The sequence below is a fragment of the Triticum dicoccoides genome, chromosome 2B (genome assembly GCF_002162155.2).
Source record: "Triticum dicoccoides isolate Atlit2015 ecotype Zavitan chromosome 2B, WEW_v2.0, whole genome shotgun sequence".
NCBI lineage: Eukaryota > Viridiplantae > Streptophyta > Magnoliopsida > Poales > Poaceae > Triticum > Triticum dicoccoides.
Genome location: NC_041383.1, coordinates 702,016,097 through 702,028,945, shown reverse-complemented (window position 1 = coordinate 702,028,945; position 12,849 = coordinate 702,016,097).

Below are 12,849 nucleotides of genomic sequence, written 5' to 3'. Positions count from 1 at the left end.
TAGTTGGTGTGTCCCAGGAGTCGGGGATCGAATCGTTTTTTTTCGGACGCACTTCCTTGCGTGCGAAGATGTAGCTGGTGGGTCCCAGCAGTCAGGGGGCGAATTGTTTTTTTCCTGGACGCACTTCCTTGCGTGCGAAGATGTAGCTCGTGGGTCCCAGCAGTCAGGGGGTGAATCATTTTTTTTGCGAAATACGGTGGCCCGTCCGGTGGGTCCCCGCTGTCAGGTGGAGGAATAATTATTTTGCGCGTAATAAGGAGGCACTTCCTTGCGGCTGCCGTGGACCCAGCTGTCAGCCTCTCCACGTATAGTCCACGTCTGGTGGAAGTCGTTCCTTGACCACGTTGACCATGCCGCGCCGAGATCACCACAGCGGTGGACGACGGCGAGGCCAAGGAAGGGGGCGATGTGGAGCCAGGGAAGATGCGGCAGTGGATGCACACGCGGAGAGGAGTACGAGGGTTCACTGGTTCGGTTGCGCTGCCGTTGCCGCAGAATAATAGGGGGTGTGGGTCAATGGGTGAGTGGAGGGATGGCCTGGTTAGCGGTGGGAGTAGTAGGGGGCGGTGAGGCCTCCGCGGCAGCATAGCCGGCTACGGGAGGCAGGAGCAGGCGGCACGACCGGCGCTGCTTTGGGCGGCTGGAGCAAGAAGACCATAGGTTGAAGAAGCACGACGGCCGTTGGATGGACATCATACGGTCACTGCAGCTAGAATCGTTTATATTGACTAAGTTGACAAAGCCCGTGGTACGTCAACTTAGTAGGCCCACAGGTCTGCTTCCAAAACGGTGTGCCCCAGATATTAGGGGGATGAATCATTTATTGGGCGGGTGAAGCTAGAATATCCGAGATTGAAGAAGAAGCACGGCATCCGTTGGATGAACATCCAATGGCCACTGCTGCTAGAACCGTGTGTTGACTATAAGTTGACAAAGCCTTGCATACCTGTCAACTCTGTTTTTTTAGGGGACGCGTCAACTTAGTAAGGCCAGAAGTGTGTGGCAGAGAACTTATAGCCCATTTGAGATTTGTAAGAATGTGTAGCCAATTTTTGAATTCTAATGGAATTTACTACAGCCCTTTACAGTTTGTTAAAAGTACAGCCCATTTCAACCAACCGTTCAAAACAAAATTCAATAAAAATTCCCACATTTTGATGGGATCCGAATATTTTTATCCCGAAATTTTAGCCAGATTAAATACAATTTCAATATAAATTTATATTGCGTAAAAATCCAACGAAACATTCCGCTCGCAACAATTAATGATTTCAATTTTCCAAAAATAATATTTTATAATGTAATCACTGTTTGGTGCATTTTTTTATAGTTACTACCCAGTTTTGATAATTACATCCCATTTATTATTTCTTAAAGCCCATTTTCTTGTTAAGCTTAATGCATCCCTCCTAGGAAAGATTTGCAGCCCAGCGGGGCGTAGAATAACAACTTGACCTTGCCTAGGTATTCCTAAAACAAAGTATAGCTGGGCTAGCCATTTTCAGCTTGAAAAAAATTAATATCTGGGCTGGATATCTGGCCTGGGCTAGACGGGCCACAGCCCGCCCAGTTAATACCTGCAGTGATGTTTTTGTTGTTGTTCAGAGGAGAAAAATTAATATCTGGAGTAAACATCCAAAAACTCTGCAAGGCTCACACCTCAAAAACACCAATACTGCTCGAGCTGCTTGGTCCCAGCTGTCGGCCGCTTCTTGTGCAATTCTCTCGTTTATTGACTACTCCCTCCTTTCCGGTTTATAATGCTCATTTCAAAAATCTCACCAATCAAGGTAGATGGCGAGTGGTGGACTACTTTTTCTAGTTTTGCAAAAGCACCTAATTAATGCTCTTTTTATCCTCAAAAAATTATGTTTATCAATGCATTAATTGCAATGCATGCATGCATAAAGTACATGCATTGGTCAATTTTCTCTTAATACTTGCATGCAATGATTTAATGCACCTTGGAATCTGAACATGTGATGGAAAACAACCAAATTGAGCCTTATAAAATGGAAAAACTAAAATTTTGAGATAAGCCCTATAAACCAGAAAGGAGTGATCTCCTCGCCCGCGCGCGCTTTCCGCCCAAAACAGTCAGCGCTGGCCGCCCCGCTTCCCGATGCAGGCTGTTGTTCCGCCTTCAAAAGACACAAGTGTCGTCCGTCCGTCCATCTGCCGGACACATTAATGATACGCGGTTGCCGAGGCGGCTACTCCGGCGTCACACGTCCGTCCCTCCGCCCGCCCACCATTGCTATATAAACTCCTGCACCGGCCATAGCCGCAGTCATCCGCATCCGTTGCCTTTCTCCTGTCCACACCACTATTGCCCACCATGGCTTCCTCGCGCTCCAGCGCTCTTCGAGACGGGTGGACGATGAACCACAAGGAGATAGCAGCCATTGCTGCCGACCGGCTGGCCGGCAGGCATCCGGAGGACGACGACGTCCCAATGGAGAACATGGTAGTCGACGATCCGGCACCAACCCCCTCCTTCGTGCCATCCTCGCCGATGCATTGCACCATGAGCATCAGCGAGGCACGTGCTCAATATATAGACAGGGTGAGGCAGATGCGTGAGGAGCAGTTCCGGGAGGCGCAGGCTGACGCCGCCTACAACCACCATCTCCACCAGGAGCACCTGCAGGCAGAGGAGCAGATCACCGCGGAGTGGGCGGAGCAGGAGGCACTGCTTGACTCGTACCGCTCCGCTGCAAGGGCCGCCTCGAGCGCTGGCGGTACCGCATGCAGGTGGCGGAGGCTGCGGCCGCCTACAAAGAGGCTAGCAAAGAGGGCGATGAAGCGGGCGAGCCGCTGTTTGGCGAGACCGAGGACGAGGCAGAGGACAATACCGGCTCCGACGAGTCCCTGCTCCGCTGGCGTCGACGAAGCCCCGCGGCGCCAACAACGAGGCAGAGGACACTGTCGGCTCCGCCGAGGCCCCGCGGCGCCAACAACAAGGCAGAGGACACCGCCGGCTCCGCCAAGGCCCCGTCCCGCCAACAACGAGCTAGAGGACATCGCTGGCTCAGCAGAGGCCCTACCCTGCCAGCAACGTGGGGGAGGATTTCCACCGCTCCGCTAAGGCGCCGCCCGCCGGCAACGAGACAGAGGACATCGTCGGCTCCCCCGAGGCCCTGCCCCGCTGCCAACGAGGCCGTGCCACACAGAAAACAAGGAAGAGTAGAACACGGTAGGTCACCGCCGCTCGGGTCCAAGTAAGGCCACCGCTGCTACCCTCCGGTTGAAGCCAAGCTAGGCGGGTTGACCATTGACAGCCGGTTAGCTTCTTGGCGGCTACGTGGAGTCGGAGAGCTGCGCTGGAGAAGAACGCTGCTTCTACTTAACTACTGGTGCAGTTGGCTGACTGACATGTGGTCCCAACAGGCCACATGTTAGTTACGCAACTGCACCTGCAGTTAAGTCACTGAAGCTTCTGTTCGGCTTAGCGGGACACAGGTGGGTAGCTTCGGTTAATTAATTATACCTCTAGCGCACCCCTTTTTAGTTTTTTTTAGAAAAGGAGGATGACCCCCGGCCTCTGCATCTGGGAGATGCATGCGGCCACAAACACCCCTTTTTAGTTGAAGAATGTATGAAATGTAATTAAATCCGACATGTTTATATGAAATCCGACCGTGTATGAATCAATTTATTTCGATTAGTTCGAATTCTTGTATCACTGGCATTGGATGAACATGCAAAACCATACGTACTAGCATTATTCCCAGGGTGATCACCTCGTTTGCAGCAGTTTCACATGTACTCCCTCCGGTCCTTTCTATACAAGTTTTCTCTGCAGTCAAAGTATCTCTACTTTGACCAATCTTATACAAAAAAGTATGCACTTTCAGAATGTGCGAAGTAAAAAGGAATAGAAGGAGTACAAAGAATTTGAGCAGCTTTTTAGCATTTCTGTACATTGCAATCAAACACACAGGGCTGGCAATTCATAGAGAACATTCAAAACAATCGATGATTATGCATCTCAGTGACTCACATGTTAGAGGCAATATTTACTTCACAACTAAAGAATAAAGAAAAAATTGATCGACGCTGCTGACAGCAAGGGCGTCCCATTCGAAAATATCAAACGCATGTCTTAAAATCAATGAGAAAAATTTGACAAGGCTGTCCCATTCCAAAATATCAAATGCCTACGATTGTGGAATTGGCAGGGTTTGCCATCAGTTTAGACATTGACATGGCACCTCGTGCTAAATAAACCAACTGTTCTTTGTGGAACTTATCGGCACCTCCTTTCTTGTGGTGGAAATGAATGATTCAATGTATTCATGAACATTTTGTGCAGTTCCCATTGAAATCAAGCCGATCACCCCTATTTGCACAAATACAAAAAAAGTGATTAGTATAAAGCAAAATGTACTATGAGTTGACAGTTTAAATAGGCACCTACATGGTCCACGTAGAGCACACTTTTAGAAAAATGGAACTCACCAGAAAGAATCCTAGAACAACATTGTACTCGCGCATCACAGCAAAAAATGGAGATTTGTCAGTCCTTCTGAGCTAAAGTTAGTTTGGTCTTGTGGGGAGTAATGTAACCATCCTTCAACTGCTCCTTCTGATGAGAATCCTAGAACAACATTGTACTCGCGCATCACAGCAAAAAATGTAGATTTGTCAGTCCTTCTGAGCTGAAGTTAGTTTGGCCTTGTGGGGATTAATGTAACCATCCTTCAACTGCTCCTTCTGATGAGAAGATAGACAGTGCTTCTTCATCATGGCATAATCGGAACTAGTCACTTCACGTACTCCATATTCTTCTTTAGAGGAAAATGATCCTATTGTGCAAAGACCAGGGGACAACTAAATGCTAGCATCCCTATTTGCTCGAAAAAAAGGAAAGGAAATATTTAAAACAGCACAGATGAAGCACTTCTCAAGGACAATACCACTTTTTCATGACAGTATCTAAACAGTAGCACAATGCTAATAGAGATGACAAAGCTCAATCATATGGATGAATTAGTGGGAGAGTACCAACCTTTGTCAGGAGGCTGATTGTGTAGAGCATACAGATGAAGCACTTCTCCGGAACCATCTGTTGCTATCTACTATGGTGGCCATGCTTACTATATCCTTTTGTGCAGTTCCACTAAAATATATGGTATCTTCCAAGAAGATCCCTGTTTGCACAAGTAGAGATAATTACGTATGACATCAAATCAGTGGCAAAACAATTTCTTGTTCCAGCCATAGCTATAAATTAAGATGCAAGACTATATCATTACTTGTGTCATCACAGTTCAAGTGCTTCATTACAGCACTGGGAGTTGATTTTTTTCTTCCGCTTGTTCTTCCCCTTCATCACTTGGTTCAGTAACAGTCAGCTTCGCCTTCAATGTAAGATTTGGCATGTCAATTAGGGAGCACAAGTATAGTACTAAACTTAATTTTCTGATGAAATTGGCAAAATACAGGCCAACAGTTGTGAAATATCCTTATCTTACCTCAATGGGATATTACGGTGCACATACAGATTGGAAGTCTTGTCTCCATTTGTGCAGTTCACTAAAATCAAGCAACATTATCGTACAAGTAGCACAACATATGAAAGCACACTGCAGAATCATGTGAAAGAAGGCTAGTACTGACCTCTCATGATGCGGAATTCAAACAACTCACAAGAAGAAGATTTGAACCAAATTTGCCTTAACGGATAGGAAGTAAGATCTCCTCTTGTGCAATTCCACTAAGATCAAGCAATCAAGCAACGTTGTCGGTGTGACATTTTGGTTGAACTGCACAAAACAGTCTTAAAACAAAAGTGTTTTGTGCAGTGCAACAAAAAGTCACAATGGCAACGAGGTGAAGTAGATAACCCTGTTTACACAGAGGTGCAAAGGAAACAATTAGTGGTCAATAACGGTGGATGACACAGAAGCCAACAAAAAGAAGCATCTACCTTATCGAAATGGGAAAGAAAGCAAGACAGTAGCATTTCTCAAATGGTGGCATTGATTAATATTAACATAGAGATTATATTAACAATAAAATTCGTTAAACATGTACTTTGCTTTTAACTGTGGCATTGCATCAATTTTCCAGCGGCATTATTAGAGGGTGTTTGTTTATAGGGACATTTTGCTGTAGGGACTAAAAAAACTCCATGTCAGTCACATCTAAACCAAACAGGAGGGACTTTTCGGGACTAAAAGTGGGCATTTGGGACTAAAGAAAGAAGACCCCGAGGGAGTCTTTTTGGGACTTTTTCCAACAGTTGCCCCTGCCACACATTGCACCTTGTTTCTATTAGTTCATTACTAGGGGTAACATGGTCTTTTATCATGTCATTTAATAACCTCTAGTCCATGTTTAGTCCCTGGAACCAAGCAGGTAGGGACTAGGGAGTTTTTAACTAAACAGGGCCATATATTAACAACAACTAATGAGTTGCGCGGGACAGTGGACGCACCAGCACCATGTGCATCTACCGATGTACTGTGGTCATGCATAGTCTGTTGCAACAAAGAACAAACAACCAAGGAGCATATTTGTGTTGGTCCCAGTTTTGTTATCTTTAGACACCTTTCCCTATGTGAGCGCAACAAATCTAGTCCTGCTCAAACTCTACAGCCTTGTGCCTTCCTTTCCTTTTTGAACTAGTACTTTCGCCCCTTCCTTTCCTCTTTGAACCACGTCCTAGATTTATGCGACACAACTTTCCCCACTACTTTCCCCCATTCCTTTCCTCTTTGAACCACGTCCTAGATTCATGCTATACAACTTTCCCCCTTCATTTGCTCTTTGAACCACGTCCTAGATTCATGCTATATACAACTTTTCCCACTACTTTCCCCCACTCCTTTCCTCTTTGAACCATGTCCTAGATTCATGGTATACATGCAACTAGAGCAATGCATGTGGAGTAAGTAAAATATACCTTAAGGTTCTTGGGGCGTGGTTCGGTGGGCGACGGGACGGCGGCGAAGAAGAAGGGTCGGAGGCCCTCCCACGCCGCCGCTGGGTGGAAAGTGAACAGCAGCGCTGGTAGTGGATTCCCTCCCTCGCCGACGGCGACAGCGTTAAGCCTCCTTACCTTCCCGGCGGACGGATCCTGGCGGCTCTTTGAGCAGCAGTGAGGGGAGAGAGAGGCCAACGAAGTCTTGTTTAGATTTGGAGAGGGCGAGAGAGGGTGAAGAGAGCAACTATAAGCGCTGAGGATCCAGCGGGAGAGGGCGAGAGTGTGTGAAGACAGCAACTACAAGCGCTGAGGCTCCAGCGTGTATATATATATATATATATATATTGGAGAGAGAGTGTGAAGCGTGCAAACGCTAGAAAACATTTTGACCAGTCAAAGAATCCTCCTGGCAAGAATTATGCTCAAGTGTAGTTATCGAACCCGAGACCTCAAGTTTGATGAGCGAACAAGCTAACCAGCTACACAACCCTCCCGTTATGTTCAACGAGAGGAAAATAACCTTTTATACATTCCTCCATTCGTGTGACAGGCATGTCGTGTTTTATGTGTGTGGGGGGAGTCATTAGGATTTCAATCATAATCGTGTCATGTGGCTTTGGTGGTAAGACTATCCACAGTGGTGCAGAAATAATGCAGCCTTAGTCACCTTACCTCTCTCCACGTAGTACGTTGGCCCCCACCAGTCAGAGGTTGAAACAAAAAAATTAATAAGAAAAATTAAAAGCGCCGGCGGTGTATCTTACTACCTCACACATCTCGCTACTTCTCGGGAATATTGTCCAATTGATCCCTCTGTTCGCTCACGTACTATTTTAGGTGAATCCTTATTATAACATGCACACAAATTTTGGGCACTTGTATTCGACTTAAGTCAGTGTGCCACCGTATCTCGTATACTTACTACTCCCTCCGTCTAGGTGTAATAAGTCACGTTAGAAGGTGCAACGGGACCAAGGTGCGTGCGTGTGCGTGTGTGTGTTTAACAGCATCTGTGTGTTAGAGAGTGCGACAGATCGACCTACTCCTACAGAGATATGGTGTGTAGTGTACGATTTTAGCCACGAGAGTCGGTGCATCCTCTCGTTTCCGGGCGTGTCCGGTAGGGACATGCCGACAGCTGCCATGCCCGCTCCTGACCAGCCTAGCCCACCCAAAGCCCCTCCACCGCCCGCGCGCGCTTCCCGCCCGAAACGGTCAGCACCGCTCCAAAGAATCGATGCCGCATTCATGCCCGGGCAGAGCAGACGCGACCTCTCACTGGCGCAAGAGTGATGGTTGCTTCGTCCGTCCAACTTACTGCTGGGTCTATGTGATTTGACGGCTCATTGGTCTTTATTACTGAGGTGGTAGGACTGCTGGATGTCCCACGCTTTCAGCGAAAGGAGGTAGTAGATTACAATTTTCTCCATTCTTATAGCGGAGGAGTGCAAGAGGAGTGAAAACACGCAGGCTCAGTGATTACATGGCCCACCTCACACTATCACCGTGCGACACCTAACTCTTTACATAGTACTCCCTCCATTCCTAAATATTACTAGATGAGTCCCTGCTCATTGCCGCGGAACAGCGGTATATCTCTCTGCGAAAAATTATCGATTTCATAGAACTAAAAAAAAATCTATAACCGCATGACAAATGTGGTAGCCAAACTAAATAAACTCACATCATCATTTAGATCATCCCACATAAGGAAAAAAGATCAGCCAACTCCTACTGCATAATGGGATTATATTTTTCTTTTTGACATTTTAATGGGACTTAAAAGCTCACTTACATGCATGCTACCGGTGCATGCTTGCATGCAGACATGTTGATGTGATTTAAAACCCGCTCACATGCATGTGCCACAGTATTTCTGCATGCTTGCATGTGGCTTAGTGCTGAGCCTCTCAACGTCTAGATCAGACAGCTATTATGACTGATTTACTTCATCTAACGGCTACGTCAATTTTGATGATGTGGCTCAAGGAGAGGATAGAGAATTCCTAGTAGTGGGGGCTAGCTATTACTAGTAGATAAGTCTTTGTAGAGATTCCACTAGGTGAACTACATACGGAACAAAATGAATGAATCTACACTTAAAATGCATCTATATACATCCGCATGTGGTTAATGGTGATATCTCTACAAAGACTTATATTTAGGAATGGAGGAAGTACTAGTATAGTACTAGTACGTACTGTAATTTATCAGCGAGATAAATTTGTACAATGCTATGAAGCTTCCAGCTCCTGTTACATGTATCTTGCGTCCAAGGTTGCTCGTTGCAACATTTCATCAAATACAAAGGAGACTAACATGCATGCTATTGCATCTCAATGATTGACAGATCATAGCAAATATGTACTCCCTCCATTCCAAAATAAGTGTCTCAACTTTGTGCAAACTTTAGTACAAAGTTGTACTACTACTAAAGTTGACACTTATTTTGGAACAGAGGCAGCTAAAGAAAAAAATGATCCATCCAGTCCCTAGCCCTTGAACCGTGAACCCTGACCAGGCTTCAATTTGCTGGAAACGTTCGAGCTCCTAATAAATGAAGTTTGCAACCTTTTGACCATCGGATCATTTTGTGCAGTTTCACCAAAATCGAGATGAGCATCCCTGTGGCAAAGAAATTGAAGAAGCGTGATTAGAATAAGATTACTAGGACTAGTTCATGAGACATAAACTCATCACAAATACAGTACGTAGAAGCCAGTAGAGGTATCAGGTATGTGCGGGGCAAAGAAGTAGAGAAATATCCACAGGGAGTGATGTGGGCAGCTGGAGTAGTGGTGCAAGCCGGCTGTAAAGGGGGTTGTACCTGAGGGACGTAGCTCGACCTTGAGGAGGGTGGCGGGAGGTGGCAACTGCCCACGTCGCGGCAGTGAGCAAGGGACAAAGGCAACCTCACCGGCTTTGTGAGAGAGAACGGTGGGAACCCCTGATCGGGACGTGCCGACAGTGGGTTTTCACCGTCGGTGACAGACACCGCATCTACACTAAGCATCCACCCCTTCCCAAAGCGGACGTGATCCACCGGGATGTTAGAGATGTGGCCACAGTCGTTTTGGGAGAGAGAGTGTGAAGAGAGCAACCCCAGCAAGCAACCGTGTAGGCTGGCCCGTCCTGACTATGTATATAGTGGAGCGGTTTCCTTTTCTCTCCATATGAATCTATCATATTGCGTACGTGCCACTGAAGAAAAAAAATTATTTATAAATGACGCGGCACCTACTACTCGTTCTCCTATAACCTTGCGCTTGGCATCTCCAAAATATTAACCTTGCGATTGGCTCTTCGCCTCTTCGGGAAGTCGAGCAATAATGGTAGTGCACTATATATCTTTCTCGCTATATGAGACCGAATGAATTGCTGCACGTCCACCATGTGGGCGAGGGTCAAGGGGCGAGGGATAGTGCTACTACATACGGAGCAAAATGAGTGAATGTACACTCTAAAATATGTCTATATACATCAGTGTTTGGAGTATGTACTAGTAGTTCATATTGAAATCTACTAAGAATAGCCACAATGGGTAGTAACATACACTAGTAACATACGCATATCCCTAGACTATGTTACTACCTTCATAGTGGGTAGTAACATAAGTATGGTAACATGCAAAGCTTCATTTATTAGGTTATAGTCTCATATTGTATTGAGACATGTGATGTTACAGTAACTAACTAAGTTACTATAATTATCTCTCTCTTCATTAACTCACTACCACATAAGCAAATTTGCTGAGTTGGACTCGATGCTACTTCTGAAGTTACTCCCACTGTGGCTAGTCTAAGGACATATATATTCCAAACAATATGATATAATCTCTATAACCAAGGTAGTAGGGACGAGTAGTAAACGGAGGGAGTAGTAATTTTTTCTCCGCGTCCTGCGAGCCACCGCGCGCATGGGCGAGGGAGGAGCAAGCTTCACCTCATCCTGCAAGCCACCGCGCCCGTGGGCGGGGGAGACGGCGTACTAAGCAAGCTTCTCCTCGTTCTGCAAGTTGACGGGACACATCAAAAGTACTCCAGTGTATAGAGCCTTGCCTCTAAGGTAGGCCCCACATGGTTTGCCTCTTTTCTTAATTTAAAATAACGCGTCAAGTCGCAATTTGTTTGTTCACCCGTGGTAGACGATCCTCCCTCCACCAAGTGGACAACCAGTACACGTGACAAATTACCACGTGGGCTGCCTTTTTCATACAGAAATGAGCTCTACCGTGTACCCGCACGGGTGTGGTTGGGAAAGAGACGGGAGTACGTGCGCCGTGCATGCACCTCTTCTCTTCATGCACGTCCCCCACCTACGTGGGTGTGTGTGAGAGAAACAAACTGCGTTCGTGAGTGTTTTTTGTTTTGTGGTGGGGGTGGGGGTGGGGTGGGGGTTGATTTCGTGAATTATTTGTGGGAATATGTGTCGATGACATCTCAAACAAAATTTTGCATCCAATGTGTGTGAAATGGAGGCCTATCCATATCATACATAGAGGGTTGGGCAATCCACGAGAACAGAGGGAGGGGTCATAGCTATCGATAGAGTCGAAGAGAGGATCAAGTACGGGTGGGTGCGAGATCGATGAAGACAGCCATCAAAATTGCGTGTGTGTGTGCAAGTCAAAGATATAGGGCGACTGGCCTACCGGAACGTTAGAGGGCACATGTCAAGTTTGTGTGTGGCAGGGAGACATGACTAGAGCGCTTGATGTATCGGTGTGTGTGGGGGTAGGGGGTGGTGGGAGGGGTAGGCAGAGGCCTAACTATAGAGGTAGAACGACTCGTATATGTGTTGAGAAGTAGAGACCCAGCTATGTCATGAGGGAGATCGGTCGACATCCATACATAACTGAAGGACGGGAAATATGATGGGACAGAGAGAGAGAGAGGAGAGAGAGAGAGAGAGAGAAAGGGAGAGGGAGGGAGAGGGTTAGAGTGCTGGATGGGTGATGGAGTTGCTTCTCGGAGATGTTGGGAGAGGCCTACTAGACAAACTGAGGGTGGAACTGCAATGTTAGCAATAAGAGTGGGGATGTGTTTCTGTGTGTGCCTGTGCATGATAGATCTGTCGGGACGCATCCATGGATGATGAAGGGGAACCATGTGTTTGGTAAGCAAACCTAACTAGATTGGTAGATCAATTGTTGTTTGTCGGAGGAAGGGAGAGACACAACTAATGAGGTAGATCGATCAATGTGTGGGTAAAAACGAGTTATAAGGACCTAGCTGGCTATATGTATAGCGAGAGATCGGTCGGTGTACGTCCATTTGTTAGAGGCAAATAAGGCCCAGCGAGACGGATAGACAGAGAGAATGGAGCTAGGAGGTGGTGCGAGAGGCCCAACTACTAGGTGGATAGGAGGAGGAGTGTGCGGTTGTGAGATCGATTAAAAGAGGGGTGAGAGTTTACACGTGTGTCTGACCATATGAGAGACACGAGGCAAGGACACATAAAGGAGGAGATTGAAGCTGTGTGTGTATGCTGTAGGCAGGCATCGCTAGAGAGGTTTATCGATCGGTGTGTGTCGGAAAGGAGTTGTGGAGACTCTGGGAGAACGACCTAAAGGAAAAACTGAATGTGCCCGGTGGATAGAATGCCGAGGGAGGGGGAGGGCGAGGAGGGCGTGTGCATGCACGAGAGAAAGTTAGTGGTAGCTACAAAGGTTAGAGGTCTGTGTGGGTGTAAGAGACTAACAAAGATCATAATTTGGTATGAAAGCAGATTCATATATTTGAATAGGAGACCATAGTGTTTTAAACATTGCATGCATGAATATAGCGGTGATACATGTGCTGTGCACATGTTATACCATAATGTGATAATGCATGGCGTTTGCAACTCACAGCTAAATGCCGAACAATCTAAACCATACTATACATCAAACAATCTCACATTTTATTTGAATTTGTGAT